Here is a 20,995-nt window from a genome sequence, read left to right as displayed (position 1 = left end):
CATAGAAATTCAATCAATATTTGTCATGAGAGAGACTGAAGGAGAGATTTGCTGATCTGATCAACTGGACCTTGTAGCTTTCCTTCAGAGTCAGTATTACTCTCTAACAACAAATAGTTGAGCGGCAGATCCCCCTTTGGAAAAGAAGCCTAATCCACAGAATTCTCCCATGTAAAACCAAAACATCAGTCTGAGCAGAAAAATCTAGCCCGAACTCGTGTATCTCAGAGCTACTAAGGTTCCTGCGAGATACAGTGCCAGCCCCAAGGTCTGGACTCACATCCCCTTGGTTCTAATCAGGTCCCTCTTCTACACTTGTCATATTACCAAGCCTCAGTACCTTCATCTGTTAAATGGGAATAACAAAAGTGCCCACCTCAAATACTTCCCTGTAGATTAAATGAAGTGGTCTGTGCAAAGCACTCAGCAAGGGTCCTGGAGCATACCAAGTGCTCAATAAATATTAGGAATTATTATCCTTCCTCTGGTGAATTGGAGGAAACCAGGTATGATACCCAGAGTATCACCAAGATGAAAAAGTTGACTTCCCTGGGGCGCCTGGGTGGTTCAGCCAGTTAAGCGGCTGACTCTTGGGTTTCGCCTCAGATCACGATCTCACCGGTCCTGAGTTTGAGCCCCAAATCAGGCTCTGTGCTGACAGCATGGAGCCTGCTTGGGATTCTCTCTCTCTCTCTCTCTCTCTCTCTCTCTCTCTCCCTCTCTCTCTCTCTCTCTCTCTCTCTCTCTCCCTCTCTCTCCCTCTCTCTCTCTCTCTCTCTCTCTCTCTCTCCCCTTCTCTCTCTGCCCCTCCCCCACTTATGCTCTCTCTTCTCTCTCTCAAAATAAAGAAAGAAAATTTAATAAATAAATAAATAAATAAATAGTTGAGTTCCCTAAAGCTACATTTTCGGTAGAGCAGGGACAAAGGAGATGAAAGGCATAAAACAAGTTATTTTCCTAAGTTTCCCCAGGATTGAAAACTCACCCAGCTTGCCTCATGGGCCACTAAATTGCTGCATAGCACATTTAGTTTGCTCTAATACTAAATACTTTTACATTTCCATATCGAAAGGAAGAAATGGGAGAAGGGGGGAAGGGGGACCGATATACCAGCTTCTGGGGTGTAACCCTTCCTTCTGCCACTTGATGCTTAGATGGGAATTTTAAATGGGTAATCAGAAAAGGAGAGTTGCTGTGGAAAGCAGATCCCTTCCTCAATAAATAAAATCAGGAAGGACGGCCAAATTCGAATTGTCGGGGAGAAATTCGGTTCTACCTTGAGGCTCCGTGTGTAATCAAAGAGAGGACTGTCAGTGCCAATTATTTGTGTCCCTAACATGTATTTGTCAGTCTCCCACCCCACCCTCCCCTAGGGACCTGCACCCACACACCCAATTTGTTAGACTGCTGTTCACTTCTAGTCGCCCATCTTTGTGGAGTAGGTGGGGCACAAATCATTATTCACATTTTAGGGATGAAGAAAACAAGGCACAGTCAGGTTAAATACCTTGTTCCCAGGTACCAAGCCCATCTCTACTAGGACCCAAATGCATATCCGCTTTCTTGACTCCAAATCCAGCGCTGGTTCCAGTTATGAGCCTACTCAGCCTTTGAACTTCATTATAATCTGAGGCAGGCAACTGGCCTGTGTCCATGCTCTCACCCAGTGCGCCAAGGTCACAGATCGCCAGATGTTGAAGGATTACACCTTTTACCCGCCTTCTTCCAGGCTCTACTCTTGGACCTTCTAGCACCTCTACCAACTAGCACCTTGGTGCCAGAAGCCTGAAAGGCAGAGATACCCTCTCTGTAATCAGACTTTCATCAGACCCTCTGCTTCCCTCATCCTCAGTCCTCAGCAGCGGAACCAGGACGGAAGAGGCTGCGTGGCTGCCTCGGCTGTTTGTTTTCTCACTACTGAGTTGGCAAGTATGGAAGTTGTTGATTTACAATTAGAAGCAGCATGCTTCTTCAAATATTAATATTAATAACTACAATGCTGAACACATGAAAAGGGCTTTTCATCTTCAAAGCACTTTGCAGACATTAACTCATTAGCTCTCCCTTCCCTCCATTCAGGAACAACAGGTAAGTAAGAATCTCAACAGCAACAGCGGCCACGCAGCAACCCTCCACGCGTGCATAGCCCTCACCTGCAGGAGCAAAAGTTTTCCTCTTTTAGGATAAAAAAAAGAGACGATGCAATCCAGAACCACAACTGATGAAAGAGTCAAAATGCCAGTCATGTTACAAATCAGATGGAACTGCCAGAATTATCATTTTAGAATCTGTATTTCCTGCTGTGTGGCAAATAGGTCTGTCTCCTCAGTCGCACGGCAATGGTATGGAGTGACCGAGAAAAAATGGTGAGAAAAAAAATCTTCCCCAAAAGGCAATGAGGAGAACCTACAAGCGAATGCCTAGTCTTTTCAACAGTTCATTCACGTAAAATGTGACTTTAAAAGGGGTAACAGGGATGTTTTAACAGCCGAAGCCACGAAGTGGCATTGCAGGATAAAATCCCCAAATGGAGGGGAATGGCCATCCACACCCCCGACCACAGCCATAGCCCATAGCAGTGCCCCTGACATTCAGCTCTGCGGTGGAGAAAAGAAATGCCCCCCCCCTGACTTTGAGACTCTCCCTGCCTCAGCCACAGCCCCCCAAAACAGGTAGAATATGGAAGAACATGGAGTCACAGAACAGGGAAAAATACTAAAAAACAAAAACAACAAACAAACAAACAAACAAACAAAAACCTGGCTAGTTTGGCTTGAAAGATTCGTGTAGCAATTCCCTCTCCACAGAAATTCATTAAGCTGCTAGGCAAAAAAAAAAAAAAAAAAAAAAAAAAAAAAGTAAAGCAACAGGCTTGCTAAGAGTGAAAGGGGGGGGGAAAGGAATTTCTATGTTTAACTACAGCTTTATTTCTTTGGAACCGCTCCAATATGCAAAGAAAATTCAGAGTTTCTGACAAGTAATCTGCAAGTATCTAAAACGTGTATGATTTTGCTTTTATAAAGCAGGGGAAAGAGTGAAACGAACTGATTTCAGACTATTTTAAGAAGGTTAGGAAGTATTTTTGAAAAATTATGAATGGAAACTATAGAAACATGTGAACAGAGGAAAAGAAAACCCACTTGTATCCTGAAAGTCCCCCATCAATTTACTGTTTAATTCCACAGACTGAAACAAACAAAAAAAAAAAAAAAAAGGAAAAGGAAAATAGCAAAGTTTTAGGCAGAAATTCACACTTCACTTACTACTTGGCCGGAGAGACTGGGTGAGGAAAAGGTCCTGAGTAAGCTTCCCTCAATGTCTGTGGTCTCTTTCCAACTACCTGCAGGAATCCTCCGCTCGGTGGCTATAGAGGATGCAAAGACCATAATGTTTCTAATAGAGCTGCCTCCTTAAATTGGGGGGTGTGGTCAAGGCTGGGGAGGCTGGAAAAAAGGCTGTGTTCTGCTAGCCCCTGACACCGCGGAGGCAGCCGCTGGGACAGGCTCTTCGGTCTAGGTGGAAGAGCAAATATTGTTACTGGCTGGAGCGACACCAGATCACACCTTATTTTCTATCCTTCAAATTATCCTTCAATTAAATATAACTCAGCCACGAAGAGTACTGGGGAGGGAGGTGAGCCAGCTAGCTCAGTGGGATAACTTGTCTGGTCATCCGCGGATGCATTAGGTTTACTTTCTACTGCATATGTGAATATTCATGGATTCACATTTCTTGACTTTCTCAATGGAGCCCCATTTAACCCAGGCAAGGGGTCTGGAGAGGCCGGGCTTGCTGTAGAATCAGGCCCGGAAGGACAGTCAGAAAGTAGGATATCTACCAAACAGTTACCTGCTTTGGCTTTTTATTTATCTCTGTTAACCTGATGTGAAATGTGGTATTTCCTAAGAAGAAGAAAATAATTATATGGAAGGCAGCTGACCAAGTAGAGCATACGGAGTTCTTAAAAGTAAAGTTAAAATACCCTATTCATATAAGCCTGGTCTTGGGTGATTTCTAAAATAGATTGGTTTTGGGGCACCTGAGTGGCTCCATCAGTTAAGCCACCGACTCTTGATTTTGACTCAGGTCCTGATCTCCCTGTTTGTGAGTTTGAGCCCCGCATTGGGCTCTGCACTGACAGTACAGAGCTTGCTTGGGATTCTCTCTCTCTCTCTCCCTCTCTCTCTGTTCCTCCCCGACTTGTGTTCTCGCTCTGTCTCTCTCAAAATAAATAAATAAACTTGAAAAAAAAATTAAAAATATATTAGTTTTAGTGGCCCTGATTTGTAGTTCTCGTGCAGCAATTAAAGGACAGAAATGTTCATATATTTCTCACTTAGAGAAAATGTGAGCAATGTGAAAATCATGCATTTGTTATAGGTGAAAATATACAGCATCTTATATTTACATATTCAGAACCATAGTAAGAATGTTACATTCACGTAATATCACGTAATAAACCATGGTAAGAATTACATTCACGTAATATCGTTTCTATGAATAGGGTTATTTTGTTAGAGAATTTTTTTTAAGTCAGTATTTGGCTGCTTTTTTTTAAATACTTTTTTTGAGGGATAGAAAAAGAGAGAGAGTGAGTATGAGCAGGGGAGGGGCAGAGGGAAAGGGAGAGAAGGACTCCTAAACAGGATCCACACCCATTGCCCAGCAAGGAGCCCTTCTTAGGGCTTGATCTCACAACCTTGAGATCATGAACCAAGCCGAAATCAAGAGTTGGAAACTTAGCTGACTGAGTCGGTTTAACTCAACACTTTTATCCTAAAGGATTCCATTTTCTTTGAGGAATAGATGGGAGATAAGATTTGTCATGGTTTGTTCCTTTCCCTTTCTACTGAAGACGCAAATGCTCAACTTGGTAAGTCTATGAACATCTATTGAATGTCACTCAGAGCAACATCCTCATTTTCCTTTGCTGTATAAGGCTAGCAATGCAGTTAAGATGGCATTGTAATTAGAGCAAGAATTTACTGCTCATCTTTGGCCCTTGCACCTTAACATGGCTTAGAAAAACGAAAGAGATAGTGTTACGGATGCAGTTTTGTTTAGTAAAGGTCTGTGCCAGGCACTGTGCTAGACACGAGAGAAATAACAAGGTCACACTGCCGTGGGCAGACAGACATAAATCAATAGTTGTAATACAGAACAATACATGCTATTTAAAAATCTCATTGTCGATTTAGCCAATTGCAGCTAACTATGGTTGTATTCACTATGTTGCAAGAGACGTGGGAAAAAAAATGCAGAGAAGACTTGGATTCTTGTCCTCCAAGGGTGTACAAGGTGATTGTTAAGAACTCTGGAGTTTGGGGCACCTGGGTGACTCAGTCGGGTGAGCGTCCAACTTTGGCTCAGGTCATGATCTCATGGTTCATGGGTTCAAGCCCCGCGTCGGGCTGTGTGCTGATGGCTCGGAGCCTGGAGCCTGCTTCGGATTCTGTGTCTCCTTCTCTCTCTGCCCCTTTGCCGCTCATGCTCTGTCCCTGTCTCTCAAAAATAAATGTTAAAAAAAAATTAGAAAAAAAAAGAGGCTCTGGAGTTTGACATTGTGTCCATAAGAGTTCATACAGACAGCAACCTTTTGGGAGCTTAGCTCTAATCTCTACCACTACTTGTCATGGTGACAAAGAGCATAAGAGCATAAGCTAGAAATCTGAATGATGAAAAATAAGCCACCACTGGTTTAAATTGCCTGGAGAATGCCCAAGAAAGCAGGAAGCTTTGTTTAAAATAATATCTTCAAAAATATAGTATTAGATCGGTATCTACATGCAATAAATAAATGAATAAAGCTGGATCCTTACCTTACACCATATACAAAAACTAACTCAAAGTGGACCAAAGACCTAAACAGAAGAGCTAAACTATAAAATTCTTAAAAGAAATCATAGGGGAAACTTCATGACATTGAATTCGGCAACGATTTCGTGGATGGGACACCAAAAGCTCAGGCAACAAAAGAAAAATAGGTAAGCCAGAATTCACCAAAATTAAAAACTTTTATGCATCAAAGGACACAATTAAGAAAGTGAAAAGGCAACCTACAAAATGGAAGAAATTATTTGCAAATCCATAATAAGGAATTCATATTCAGAATATGTAAGAACTCCAAACAAAACAAATAACTCCATTACAAAATGGATAGTCCCATTAAAAATGGGTAAAGGACTTGAGTAGACATTTCGGTCAAAGATACACAAGTGACCTGTAAGGACATGAAGAGATGGTCAACATCACTCATCATCAGGGAAATGTAAATCAAAATCACAATGAGATACCATTTCACACCTATGAAGATGGCTATTATCCACCCACCCCCCAAAAAAGACCAGTGCCAGAAAATAACAAGTGATGGTGAGGATGTGGAGAAATTGGAACCCTTCTTCAATCCTGGTGAGAATGTAAAACTGGTGTAGCCACTATGGAAAACAATATGGTGGTTCCTCATAAAATTAAACATAGAATCATCATAGGATTCAGAATTCCACTCCTAGGTATATGCCCCAAAGAATGAAAAGCAGGGACTCAAACAGATACTTGTACACCAATGGTCATCGTAGCATTATTCACAACAGCCAAAGTGTAGAAACAACTGAAATGCCCATCAAGAGATTTTGAATGGATAAACAAAATGTGGCACATACAACAATGGAATATTATTCCGTCTTAGAAAAATTAAATTCTAACACATACTACCACATGAATGAACCTTAAGGATAGTAGGCTAAACAAAATAAGCCAGAACCAAAAAGACAAATATTGTATGATTCTACTCAAATGAGGTACCTAAAATAATCAAATTCATAGAGACAAAAAGTAGAATGAGGTGACCAGGGTCAGAGGGAAGTGGCAAATGGGGAGTTAGTGTTTAATGGGGATAAGGTTGCAGTATAGGATGATGAAGAGTTCTCTACGTGCATGGTGGTGATAATTACTTAATGCCACAGAACTGTACATTTAACGTGGTTAAAATGGAGGAGCACTTGGCCGGTTCAGTCGCTAGAGCATGCGACTCTGGATCTTGGGGTTGTAAGTTTGAGCCCCGCGCTAAGTCTACGTAGAGATTACTGAAAAATAAAATCTCTACAAATCACAGCGGTTAAAATGGTAAATTTTATGTTAGGTATATTTTACCAAACTTTAAAAAAAAATACACTGTCCTGAAGGAAAAAATGTATAGCACTAGTGGAAAGTAGACCATCCACAGAAGGAATGCCTTCTGACCCACATGGATGGTAAGGGGCGAAAGGATCCCCCAAAAGAAGCAGGTATGCACTCACAGAGAGCTGCGTGGGACCTCCTTCTACTACACAGAGCCCTTCAGTTGAGTCATCTGTCAAAGAGGGGATGATATACCATCACGGTTTCACAAAGTTTTTGAGATTACTATATAATTGGTTGATTGGATATAAACAGTTAACTGAAAAAGGCAAAGCTCGTTGTTCTTCTCCATGGTCTATGATATCAAATTCGATGGAGAAGGACCTCAGGTAAGATACTACATATTTCAAGATCCTCAAAAAAAAAAAAAAAAAAGAAAGAAAACCTGGTTACCCAGAAGACAGGTATACCTCTGGGTTCCCATGTGAAAGACTCGTTCGCTTTTCTGAAGATCTCCATAGCCCCACCTGAAGAATGGTAGTTTCAGCATAGTTTAGACACAATTGGAACAGAGCCTGAATGAATTTCTAGAATAATTACCACCAAGCTATTGCTGCTCTTACTGTGGAGAAATATTTCTCCTTCTTCCAGCCTAACAAACTACATTGCAAGTTAGTATTTCCCAAGAGGAAAAATGGAGAAGACACATTCCCAGAATCCTAGCCTTGCAAGGGTGCTCAACCCTTCCACCACCAACCTCCCTTCCTCCCACCCAACCTCCAAGAACGCAGGAATCCCGTTTAGGGTAATCCATATTCTAAACCACCCTTCGCACACAAGACTCGTTGGACCTCCACAGTGGCGTTGAATTTAATGACAAACCAAGCACAATCGTCCTTTATCGCACTGCAAGTGCTATCTCCTTTTTCCTTCCATCTCACTTAAAAACAGACAACAACTGCTGATGCTTCGGAAGACTCGGCGTAGGCAGGAAAGCAGCATCTAAACCAATTATCAAGACCGAGTGGAGGTAAAACCCAGATCCCGTGGTCACCAAATATCAAGGAGGCCCCAAAAGATGAGATGAAAGGGAAGCAAGGAACAGAGAACCTTTGTCTATTCGCCCTCCAGCTCTGGAACTTCTTACCCTGTACTTTGTGATGCATCTATCTCCTTTCCATGATCAAAAGCTGAGAGCCTGTGTCTCGGGCCGCAGATGAATCAGCAGTGGCACACGTATGTGTGCGTGCACATCTGGCACCCAGATGCTCGTCCTCCTCTGTGCCAGGGAGCCTCTGGAGAAGCTAGAGTTCTTGGCATGGTGCTCCCAGGACCCCACGGTTGCCGGAACCAGCTTTCTGTTGCTTCCTCCCTGTCTACAATGTGAAATGGCCTGGGGAGAGCGCCCCGGAGGGGCACCCTGCAAAGAAGCGTTGATTGAGCTGGTCCCCCCGGGCTCTCTTGAGTTCACTGACCATCCTCGGAATTCCGTAAAGTTCAAAAAGTTCCAACAGAGCAAAGCCCACGGTTGTGGGGTGTATGATGGCCCACTGAAACCCGTCTCTAACCACCTCCTTTTTGACCCTCTTCCTTTTTTTCTGTACTTGTGTCCCTGAGTTCCCTGTCCCCTCCTCCCCTGAAATCTCTTGACTTTTTCTGTCAATCTATGCCTACACGGTTTTAAACCTCTATTTTTTATTACTAAATTAATATGTGGTGGTAGTATATTCAAACAATACCGCAGAGTATGGATAAAAACTAGAAGCACTACCCCTGCTCCCTTTTACCCAATGTCACACCAAAAAGGTTTGATATGCAGCCCCCCGACCTGTTCCTACACCTTTCTCGTGGGATTACGTTATACGCACCGTTCTGCGATTTGCGGTACATTTACTGGTGTCATCTTTCCATGTCTCTCCAGCTAAACTACCTCACTGACTTCAGCAAGCAAGCCTAATTCTGTCACAGGGCACATGAATATGGGCCTCGTGAGTGTAACAGGCTATGGCGTGACAGGTCAAAATATAACACGGACAGCATGGCACCACTTGAAATCTGAAAGCACAAATTGCCCAAGTCCTCTCTGGTGGTATGGGGCATTTTTGTGTGTTTGTTTTATTCTTATTATATGTGCTTTCTGCTTTGCTCCATTTTGTTTACTCCATTTTGTGCAGGAGAATTTTCTTTTCTTTCTTTCTTCCTTTTTTTTTTAAGTTTATTTGTTTACTAATGAGAGGGTGTGCAGGAGGGACAGAGACAGAGAGAGAGAGAGAGAGAGAGAGAGAGAGAGAGAATCCCAAGCAGGCTCTGCATTTTCAGGGTTCGAATTCATGAACCGTGATATCATGACCTGAGCTGAAATGAAGAGTCAGACACTTAACCCACTGAGCCACCCCGGCGCCCCAGCAAAATTTTATTTTCAAGTGTGTGATCAAGATTACCGTAGAGCACAGTGTTCCAGCACACTGTTATAGACTCAAGGTTAAACTGCCCCAGCTCGAACCCCAGCCCCGCTTCTTGCTGTGTTACCTTGGGTATTGCAAGTTTCCTTACCTTTAGTTTCCTTGAATGTCAAATGAAGATAAAGATACACACAACTCAGGGATTATTGTGAGACTCAAAGAGGCATTGAGAGCTGAGTATTTCATTCATTGAGTTTGCACTTGATGAACATGAACCATTGTTACCAATGGCAGGGAAGGGCTAGACCCAAGGCTTCCCATTTTCTGACCACCACGCTCCATGAATCTTGAGAATGCAGGGGCGACTCCTCCCTCCTGGCTGCAGTGCTGGTCTGCTGACCAGGACAGAAAAGGCCGATACAACATTCAATGATGTAATTGGGACGTGCTTGCTGATAGAGGGGGACCTGCTGAGTTTAGAGATGGACAGCCACAGGTGTGGCTTGGGGGTGGCTCCCACCAAGTGTTATTGCCTGTGTGAATTTTCCCTGTTGAAACAGTCTACTGATTACAGATTGGGCCCAGTCTTGGGGTCAGGCCCTCCTCCCAAGATGACAACAGGGCTGACCCTTTGAATTTCCCCCAAGCAGGTTTTCTAGTCCCAATTTAGAAGACAAACTGTTTTTTGTTTTTAATTTGTTTTTAATGTTTATTTATTTTTGAGAGAGAGAGAGAGAGAGACATAGCACAGGTGGGGAGGGGCAGAGAGAGGAGGAGACACAGAATCCGAAGCATGCTCGAGGCCCTGAGCCATCAGCAGAGAGCTCGATGCAGGGCTCGAACTCACAGACCGTGAGATCATGACCTGAGCCGAAGAGGGACGCTCAACTGACTGAGCCACCCAGGTGCCCCGAAGACAAACCGCTTTCAATGGAGGGACATCGAGACCATTAATATATTTTCTGATTTATACTAGATTTATACTCCTTTATGGGAAGTTGCTGGGGCTTCTGGGAGGCCGTCTGAGCTCTACTTTCTCAAGGTGCTCAGGAAGTAGCTCCCTCTGCTCCAACTGCGACCTCTCTCTGTGCCTTGGCCATCTTCCCATCTGTGCCCCATGCGTGGGCCAAATCAGCAGCATCTGCTCAGACAAGATATGTTTCCCAGAACAGGACCATCATGGCAACAATCCCATAAGCCACGAGTTTGTGAGCTGGGAGGAAACTCTGGGGATTCTGCAACCTCATCACCTCTCAGATAAGTAAACGCAATCGGAGAGATCAATCTCTTGGTTAAGAAAATCAATAAATACATTTGTGACGTCTCTTCAAATCTAAGTGGTTAACGATTTTGCAAAAACCATTGTCAGCTGCATATTGAGCACCTTGGGCGAGTCCACAGGTCTAGTTTCGAAGCTAGGGTAACTAGTACTATAGGAACAAAATTCAGATTAATTGAACTGTTGACGGAGCGATTCTCCCATTTTTACATCAGATGCCTGGGGACTCAGTAGATAGTTCAGTCCCCAGTGAACCAGGGAGAGGAAAGAGCAACCCAACGTACCACCAAAACATGCTTAGGCCCAGGAGTCCAGTAACTGCAGTCAGCTGCGGCCATAAATGTGTTAAGAGATTTATAGAAAGCTACATTCATCAGCTATTAATGTCCTCTTTTATTTTGGTCTGGTGCTGATGAATGATTAGAAGTAGATTGGTTTGTTTTTGAGCTTTTTCAATCAACGCCAGGTTTGCTGTTGACATCTTTATCCTCAATACTTCCCTTTCTTCCTCTCCATCACCAAGATGATTCCTGAACTCAGGGACTAGGGAGACATGCTAAGGTGATCCCTATGTCTCAACCATTCACATACACCTGGTTTCAACCTGAATTCTACCTCTTCCAGGAGACTTTCTCTGACCACCCGCATCTGCCTTCTCTCACTGGATCGTTACATGTTTGAGTAGCATAACACTCTCTCTTTTGGAGCATCGATGATATTGTAATTGTTTGTGTGATGTCTGTCTCCTTTCTTCATTGTAAACGCACAGGAGGATCAGTCTTGTTTACCGTTGTTCCCGCAACTCTTATCATTATACCTAAGACCTAAAGTAAAGGCTGTAGAAATATTTGATATTGAATGTCGCATGGATGGGTATTTGAATGTTGGCTATCCACTGTCTAATTTACCTCTAATTGCTTAACTTTGGTTCTTTGATCTTTAATTCTCCTTCCACTGCTCCTTATATTGTCACACGTTTTCCCAAATTCTGGCACCCAAACCTGCCCCTAGAAAACGCATCACACAACCGTTTCAGCATGAACTTTCCCCAATCAACATAAAAATAAACTGGTCAGGAGAATAATTTATCTTTTGCATAGCACGAAGTGAAGAACTGACAATTAACCAGAAAATTCAGGCTGTGTAAACAGGCAGAGTGAGTCACGACTTCACACCAGATTTCTTTTTGTCTGTTATCTGGGTAATTCAGTTCACATCTGGAGTGTTTTTCCTTTACTATTTGATTAGTTGCCTCAGTACAATCCCTCATCTTATTTTTCCTTAAGGGTAAGAAAAATAGAAGCAATTGACCAGTGATTGCCGGACTGAATCTAGACTTTTGAGGTTTATTTCCCTCCTAGTTTGTTTTCCAAGAGTTTTAGGTCTGAAAAAACAAACAAACAAAGCTTGAAATATGTTACTCATTCTTATCAATGGCTATGGGCCACAGAAAACTCTTCATAGTGTATATATGTATAGAAATGGGATCCCAGGACTGGTTCAGAATGGGATGAGCAGAGAGCCTGGAAAGAAACACTGTGGTTGTACAATCCAGTCTTTAACTTCCCAAGAAGCATACAGATCTGTTACCTACAACACTGATTTCTTCCTTCCTTCTGACCTTCCTTCCTTCCTTCCTTCTTTTTCTCCCTTCCTTTCCTTCCTCCCTCCCTTCCTCCCTTCCTTCCTTCCTTCCTTCCTTCCTTCCTTCCTTCCTTTCTTTCAAGAGGCAGCTGAAGAAGTCACATAAGCTTGAACTCAAACTTTGCACCAACCAGAAAACACCTGGAATAGCCAAAGATGCTGACCTAGCTCCCAGGGAGAAGCTTGTGACCAGAGAGAATCTGGCTCATTATTCAATAAATTGAACTCCTAATTAGGGTTGCCTTTTGCATCATAGCCCATCCCTGGCCAAAGCACAACATGATACAGTCCAGCACTTTTTATCTTCTCCTGGTGGCACTTTGAACATGAGTTTTTAGAAATTGTGGGTGTTTGGGTAATAGATACCTCTAAAGAAGACTGAAAAGCCCCCAAAAGAGTAAAAGTAAAAACAGCATTATTGTTCCTTGCTTAGAGTAAGGCAAAATCCTCTGATGGGTCAGAGGTACGGGAGGGCTGGAACTTGTCTAGAATGTAGAGGTCAGCTCTAAAGGTGACCTAAATTCAAGGAAGCCTAGAGTGAAGAATGTATATTGAAATTATGTTCTTCCTCTTAAATCACTGCCCAAGTTAGAAATTCAAGGACTTTAATCTTAAATCCAAGAACGGTTCTGCCTTCTATCTCTTTTTCCAAGCCATTATCTTTTGAAATCCAAAACTAATACGTCTCTACTGTTTAGAATTCGGGAAGTATGGAAAAAATAAAAACAGAAGACTGAATTCCTTTATAATTCTCCCCCCGGAGATAGCCAATGATAACATTTCGTAAGGACAATTTCTTTCTAGGTTTTCTATGTGGGCAAGTATTTTTAATTTATACAAAATAAAATAGGTCATGTTACACACGATATTTTCACCTATTTTTTCTTAGTTATTAATCTTAACCTCTTTTGAATGCCATTAAATCATTGCCTTCTACAGCATTTGTAGTGCTTCCTGATGTGCTCATATGTATTCCTGCAAAGTCTAGACATTTAGCATAAGACTGAGCCTTCATTTTAAACTCTGCCAGTAATTAAAGAATCCTGAGACCTGGAGTCAACGTCTAGTTTCTACTAACCAGCTGCATGTTTGGGGGCACTGGTTTCCTCATTGATGAAGTAAAAACTTACATAGTTAATTTCTAGAAAGTCCAGGAGGTGGACTTCTGGTACCTGAATCACGTAACACACAATTTCTTAACTGTTCCGCTTTGCCTACTATGTCTCCTCCATATGAGAGGGATTTCCCCTTTTCCTTCATCCTTTGGTTTTCCTTTTATTTTTCCATTTCCTTTCTCCCGAAACAATGAAATGTGATGCCTTTGATCTGCTCAGCAGAAGATGGGCGCCTGGATTCTTCTTCCATGCTTCTGTAAACTTGGCACCACTCTCCTGGTGTGAAGTGCAAAGTCCGTTTGAAGCCCCAGGCATCCGAAAGGTACTTGTACAGAGTGCTCTTGCACCAGGCTCCTTTCCCTGGTGTAGAAAGAGAAGTCCAAGAGCTTCAAGTAAGTCTCTGCCTTCTCGCGGTCTCCAGCCAGAGAGAGACCATAAGGAAATATAAAAGGCGCAGTCATTTTCTTTGGACCAGGAGCAGAAATTGTAATCTCTTCTGCTTTTAGAAGGGCCAGTAAGGATTTCGTGTTCCACATCAAAGAGAAGGTAGGAAGAGACAATGTTTTTCCACTGTAACTTATGAAAATGGATGGGGAAAGCAATCTGCCCGGGGATGGGGAATCTAAAGGAATTCCTGAGGTCTGATACAGTAGTTCAGAGAAGGATTTGTCACGTTTCCTGAAACTTCTGCATGCAATCCTGCACAACTGAGTTCTCGAGGTATTTTTCATGCCGATTGCCTGAAAGGAAGAACTGTCTTCCTCCCCCATCCCAGCCCCTTCAGGTCTCACCAAACTGTTCACGTTACTGGCCTCCGACGAACAAAGGCCAAGAGTACAGATTTGAATTTTATCTCTGCCTATTTCTGGAGTCTGTCAATTTGGGTATCTCAAGGAGAGCCAGCATCTCATCGGAGAGTTTTCTGTAGCAGATCCATAGAGAAGATGTGAAGAAGCCTCTGATGTTTTGCTTTTATCATGAATTCCGTTGACCCCAGAGACTTGTGATTCTGGTGTGAAATAGGAGGGAAGTGAGGAATAGTCCTGGCACATTTCGTTATCTCAGGAGGTGCTGCTATTGCCACATATCAGGAGGCTGGATTCCAAAGAACGATGGCATCAGACCATTGAGCAACTCTGGAGACATTTCCTTCTTGATTATTTCTCTCCTGTCCTTGCCAGTGTGACTAAACCCAGCAATAATATTCATTGAACTAGGCACCACTCCCTACCCCTGCCTATCCTCCTAGCAGGTCTTTTCCCATTGAGCTGTTGAAAAATAAAATGAGATAATAGAGGCAGAAAATGCTTTGAAAGTCAAATGCTTTGCATATGAAAGGGGTTGGAGATTTTGTTTATGATAGCTCAGATGAATCCTGCCTTGTCTCATTGCAGCAGTCAGTTATAATATTTCATTGTTAGAACTGAAATTGCCTCATAATAGACAAGTGTCATAGAACTGGAATCAGTAGATAAACATTAAGGGAAGCATATTTCAGATCAAAATGATGAAGTGCTTTTGAACCTTTAGAGAGCTTTTGAACATTTGGAGCCATTCAAAAAAGAAACGAGCGCCTGGAAAAGCAGGGGATAAGTTGAAATAGAGCTGCAGAACCAACCAGCAGGGATGCTGCAGGGAAGTTTCTCACACTGCACCAGACAGCTAAGGTTCCATCCAGTACAAAGAATCTGTGAATCCACTATAATGATGATCTCTACTGCTGTTTTCATTAATTTTTATTTTTTTAATGTTTATTTATTTTTGAGAGAGAGAGACCGAGGGTGAGTGGGGGCGGGGCAGAGAGGGAGGGAGACACAGAATCCGAAGCAGGCTCCAGGCTCTGAGCTGTCAGCACGGAACCCGAGGCAGGGCTCAAACTCCTGAACTGCGAGATCATGACCTGAGCCCAAGTCGGAGGCTTAACCGACTGAGCCACCCAGGTGCCCCTCTACTGCTATTTTTAAATAGGTACAGGGCTGTAATGGAAAAGATGAAGTGCTTTATTTCAAAATCGTCAAGCTAGGCCTAGTTAATAGAAGTTGTAAGATGAGCTTTGGCACAACGGAGAAACTATATTCAAACATTTGTAGGTAATTAATTGATTAAAACTGGAGTAGATGTAACTGTGGATAAGTAATTGGACCAAAGCTAACCCACCAGTTTTAGACTACAAACTCCTGGTGTTTAGTTTAGTTCCAGGTCCCTGTCTCATGCCTCCTCCAGTCCAAGGCCACACATACTTGGAAAAACCTGTATTTTAAAAATCAGAGGAAAGCTGGGTGTTGGTGACTGTTCACTAAGGGTCCTCTGATGGTCCTACCGCCTTATAACCCCCTCCTTTCTTAGACTCTCTCTCTCTCTCGGGAAAAATTAAGTTAATATGCTTGTGCTACTCTCAGACCTCCAGAAACTAGATTTCATTGAATAAAAACTCCTGATGAGAACTTTCTATTTGTTGTTGGGTGTTCATGTGGTCACTACCATTTGGAATGCCCCATAACAAAAACCCTACTCAATTACCATCTCCTCTCTGAATCTTCCCTGGCTGACTTTACCTTCTCACCAGCAACAGCACTGTGGGATCAGGTATTCACATTCCCAAGTCACATTTTCGATTACTTTGTACATACATCCAACGTGTTTGCTGCCTTACACATTAGTTATTTGCTTACATTCAGGGTAAGGACTGTGAACGATTCATCCTTGTATCTCCAGCCTCTCACGTGGTACTTGGTCCTTAGGAGCCTCTCAGTATAAGTTTATTTGATGGAAAATATACATAAGTGTTCATTTATTTTGGAGCCCAGAAGGTTAGTTGCCAACGGATCCCATGGCAGCATCCAATGCAACAAAATATGAGTATCTTAAAATTTTGGATATCATTAGGAATGTCCCAAAATACTTTTTTGATCTACTATGGACAAAGGTCAAAGAGCAAGAAAGACCCTACCTCAGGACCTTTGCCCTTCCTCTTCCTGCCATAGTTCCACATAGCTCCCCCTGTCACTTCATACGTGTCACATGGCAATATTAACCTATCAGTGAAGTCTTGCCTGACTGTCCTGTATAAAATAACACCAACCATCCCCATCCTCGGTGCCCCCTCTCCACTTTACTCTGCTTTCTTTTTCTTCCTAGCACTTACTTATTCTTTTTTTAAGGTTTATTTATCTTTGAGACAGAGAGAGACAGAGCATGAATCAGGGAGGGTCAGAGAGAGAGGGAGACACAGAATCTGAAACAGACTCCAGGCTCTGAGCTGTCAGCACAGAGCCCGATGCGGGGCTAGAACTCACGGACCGCGAGATCATGACCTGAGCTGAAGTCGGAAGCTCAACTGACTGAGCCACCAGGGTACCCCAACACTTACTTATTCTATATCTACTTGTTCACTGATTTGTTCACCAAAACAAACAATCATCAAAAGGAAAGATACTTGGTAACTTTTGTTCACTGCGCTGTCCCAAGAGAGAATGCTTGGCACATAACAAGGGCTCAATAAGCTTTAGCTAAACAAGTGAATGATGAACAAATTAATTGTTGAAGTTAAACATATGAGTTCCCCATAGAAATTTAACAACATACCTGGGATAAAAGCTTAAAAGTTCTCTTAGAACAAAGAGCAAAATGTAAAGAGATGCAAAATATTGAATAATATATGTTTATAGACATAAAAGATCAATGTAAGATGTGCAACACTCACCTCATGAGGTTTCTCAAAAGAGAAAATAAAAGGTAGAAACATGAGAAGAAAATTTATGAGAGATTGTGGCTTTAAAGAAAGCCACCAATGTTTTAATTTTAATTTTTAATTAATTAATGGATTGATTTATTGATTAGCTTATTTACTTCTTTATTTTGAGAGAGAGAGAGAGAGAGAGAGTGCACGTGCATATACAGGGAGGGGCAGAGAGAAACAAGAGAGAATCCGAAGCAAGCTCTGTGCTGTCAGCACTGAGCCCAATGTAGAGCTCGATCTCACAAACCATGAGATCATGACCCGAGCCCAAATCAAGAATCAGAAGCTTAATTGACTGAGCCACCCAGGCATCTCTTAATTTGTATTTATTTATTTATTTATTTAAAAAAAATTTTTGATGTTTATTTTTTGAGACAGGGAGACAGAATACGAATAGGGGAGGTACAGAGAGAGAGGGAGGGAGACACAGAATCCAAAGCAGGCCCCAGATTCTGAGCTATCAGCACAGAGCCCTGCGTGGGGCTAGAACTCATGAATTGTGAGATAATGACCTGTGCCCAAGTCAGACACTTAACCGACTGAGCCACACAGGCGCCCCCATTTTTATTTTTAAGTAATCTCTACACCCAACACGGGGCTTAAACTCGACCCCAAGATCAAGAGTCGCATGCTCAACCAACTGGTCCCACCAGGCACCTGAAAGTCAAGCTTACAATTGAAGTTTCATTCAAGGATAAGATTAGATACAAAAAGCTTTTAGAAAGAAGGTACCCAGTCATTTACAAAAGAATGAAAGTAAGATTGGCAAGAGTCTGCAAATTAGCAGCATTGGATTCTAAAGGATAATAAAGTCATCTCTTAAAGATTTTGAAGAAAAATTATTTTGAAACTAAAGTCTATACCTAAACTCTCAAGCAAGTATTATAACAGAATAAAAACAGTTTCAAGCATACAAAGAATGTGAAAAGTTACCTTCCACGAAGTCTTTCTGAAATGAAAAATTACATTCACTTTTGGAAAATAGAAATAGAAACAAAGAAAAAGGTGAAAATAAAATCTAGGAAACAATGGACCTCACCCAGGAGACAGGTTTATGGTAGGTTTTAAAAGCAATCATAGAACAGGAAAATGTCTTTAAAAGAAGATAGATCCCCTTGTAACATATAATTAATAACAAGTTGGATGAAAGGTGAAAACATAAACTGCTTTGATTGATAAGGAAAAAAAGCAATCAGAAACACCAGGAGAAACAAAAAGTTATTTAAGAAAGCCATATGATGAAAAAGAGGATGTGATCTGATTTTAACCAATTTATGAAATATAAGAAAAAGAATTCATTTGCTCTTAAAATTTGGCATGTTTTTCATTGTCACACATGTGTAGCGACATAAAATTGTATCTCGTTATATAAAGTCTAATTACACAATTGGGTTCTGTGGTGAACCATCTCTCTTTTTTTTTGAAGTTTATTTTATTTTGAGACAGAGAGAGAGCAAGCTAGCGAGCATGAGTGGGAGAGGGGCAGAGAGAGAGAATCCCAAGCAGGCTCTGCACTGTCAGCATGGGAGTCCCATGCAGGGCTCAAACTCTCAGACTCCGGAACTGTGAGATCGTGACCTGAGCTGAAATCAAGAGTCAGCTGCCTTACCTACTTAGCCACCCGGCTGCCCCTATGGTTGAACCATCTTTAATATGAATATATAATCTTAATACAAATGGGATTTCAATTTTTAGAATCAATTTACCGACAAAGCATGAATGACTTACTTATGGTTACAAAATTGAATGCAAATATAGGAGTGCTAATTTCCTCATTTCACATGACATGAGATCAGAGATATTGCTTAAAGGTAATGAATCAAGATATGAAAATTTGAAGTGTATTATTCAAAGGTATAATGATAAGAAAAAAAAACCTTAAAAATCGAAAAATCACTTAAAGATTAGGAAGCTGATGGGGTTGGGTGTATTGTGAGGTACATTATCTTATGTTTGGTATCGATGCTTAATGGGCATGGCCTAAAGTGATGAAGTCAAGAAATCACAGAAGTCCATTGCATAAATTATGGAATTCGCTACCAAAATACCACAAATAGAAATAGTTTAAGTGGTTACCTTTTGGGAGCATGACTCACTGCAAAATGGGAATGTCAACTTTCTCTGCTCATTTCATAACATCTGTTCTGTTTGGCTTTTCATTATCGCACAAATAAATTATATGTGTACAATCTCTCGGCTTTTTAAAGGAAGAGACCGTTTGGGTTGGGAGATACTGGGCTGTAATCATTTCCCTCGTGACATGTGATATGTCAGCATGAGGTAAATCTGAGCAAGAAAATCCTAAAAATGAATAATATGCTCTTATTTCTCTGATTTGGTTTACAAATGCTTTGAGGACCTTTGGAAAGACTACAAAATTTGGTCTAAAAAAACCACCAGGAATCTTAGACATATCTCTTGATAAATTTCTGTCTCCACCTTCTCCTCCTCCGATGGGTTCCTTGCCCGTGTCTTACTCCTTTAACCAGTGTCCCAAGGAAATGAGAAGTTCAAATCCTAAACTCTAGGAAACACTGCCGGTGGCTGTTTTCGGACTGTGTGAACCAGAAATTGTGGAAAACAGCAGGGCAGTCTTTGTGAATTTTCGGCATGCAAATGAATGTGCCAAATGTTAAAATTGCTTGGTATGATTTCTAAGTCAACAGCTTCAATGATGGCAATGGCATAATCAGATTTCTGCATGAAGAGCTGACTTACTGAACACCCTGCACCCAGCCACCCACACAGCTCACAGCACACCTCAAAAACACTCGGGGGTGGGGGTGGTGGTGGGGGGCAGTGAATGGACAACTTTCTTCACAGAGACCTGTAGCCAGCCTCATCCTCCTGGAGTTTCTCAAAGACCTGGAGTTTTTACATTTTCCAACAGTCTCTGGATTACCATCCATTCTACTGTGTCGGGCTCTGAGAAGACACTGGAAGGTGCCCTGAAAATTCCTCTCGCCCCCGCTCACACGCATGGCTTTCCTCTCTTCGAAACAAAGGGCTCTCCAGTTACTTTCCAGAGTGGTGGTGTTTCCAAGGGGTACATTGGGCTGGGGTGGGGGTGGGACAGGAAATAGACAGAAAATAGAAAACAAAAATGATTTGTGCAAATTCTCATCTGGGAAGCCTGCATTCCTGGTTGCCTGCATTTATAATATTAAGGGGGGAAATTACAAATAAGGCAGTCAATGAGTTAGTATGAATCAGATCTTTGTTCTTTGGCAAACCCTGCCTGGAAAGCTGAGTTCAGACTTCTCATTGACTTGCAGCATCAATATTATAAAAATGGCTTTAAAATGTGCCCAACGCCCATTCTCCTCCCACCGGGCCAGAAAGAGTAGGAAGGGGTGGCCACACAGCTGGATCCCCTGTGGTCTGGCTTATGAAAGGGCCAAACTCTATGCAGTGCCTCTGTGCTCCCCCCAAATCTGGAAGAGAGATGAGAAAATGGTCCCATGGAGGGACCTAAGAACAGAGAGAAGGAGCCAGTAAGAGTAATAATTCTCCTGGCTCTGTTATATGCCACCCACATCCATGGGCTAGATGCTTTTTCTGAATGCCAAAACTGCCCTTCCCAGTCACCCTGCAGCCAAAATGTAGCTTGAGAAGGCAGCCAGAAAATGCTACAGGCCAGGCAAGCAAAAAGAGTTTGTATACAAGACCATGGAGTCGAAAGTGAGAAAGGTAAATCATC

At 42.2% G+C, this 20,995-nt stretch overlaps 1 protein-coding gene across 3 annotated transcripts in view; it reads right to left on the bottom strand.

The window, feature by feature from the left end:
- Positions 1-3,373, bottom strand: part of ETS1 (ETS proto-oncogene 1, transcription factor) — a 131,764-nt gene extending 128,391 nt beyond the window's left edge. For 2 of the 3 annotated variants that reach the window (XM_078432947.1, XM_078432950.1), the window contains exon 1: positions 3,264-3,373. The gene's annotated coding sequence lies outside the window, so the exon portion shown is untranslated. Of the gene's footprint in view, positions 1-3,252 lie in introns of all 3 variants that reach the window. The other variant, XM_078432948.2, reaches the window with a different exon arrangement.
- Positions 3,374-20,995: the final 17,622 nt, after the last annotated feature.

This window comes from Panthera onca, chromosome D1 (genome assembly GCF_046562875.1).
Source record: "Panthera onca isolate mPanOnc1 chromosome D1, mPanOnc1 haplotype 2, whole genome shotgun sequence".
In the NCBI taxonomy this organism is placed as follows: Eukaryota; Metazoa; Chordata; class Mammalia; order Carnivora; family Felidae; genus Panthera; species Panthera onca.
The sequence above is the reverse complement of the archived record's forward strand: the minus strand, read 5'-3'. Positions and strand labels throughout refer to the sequence as shown.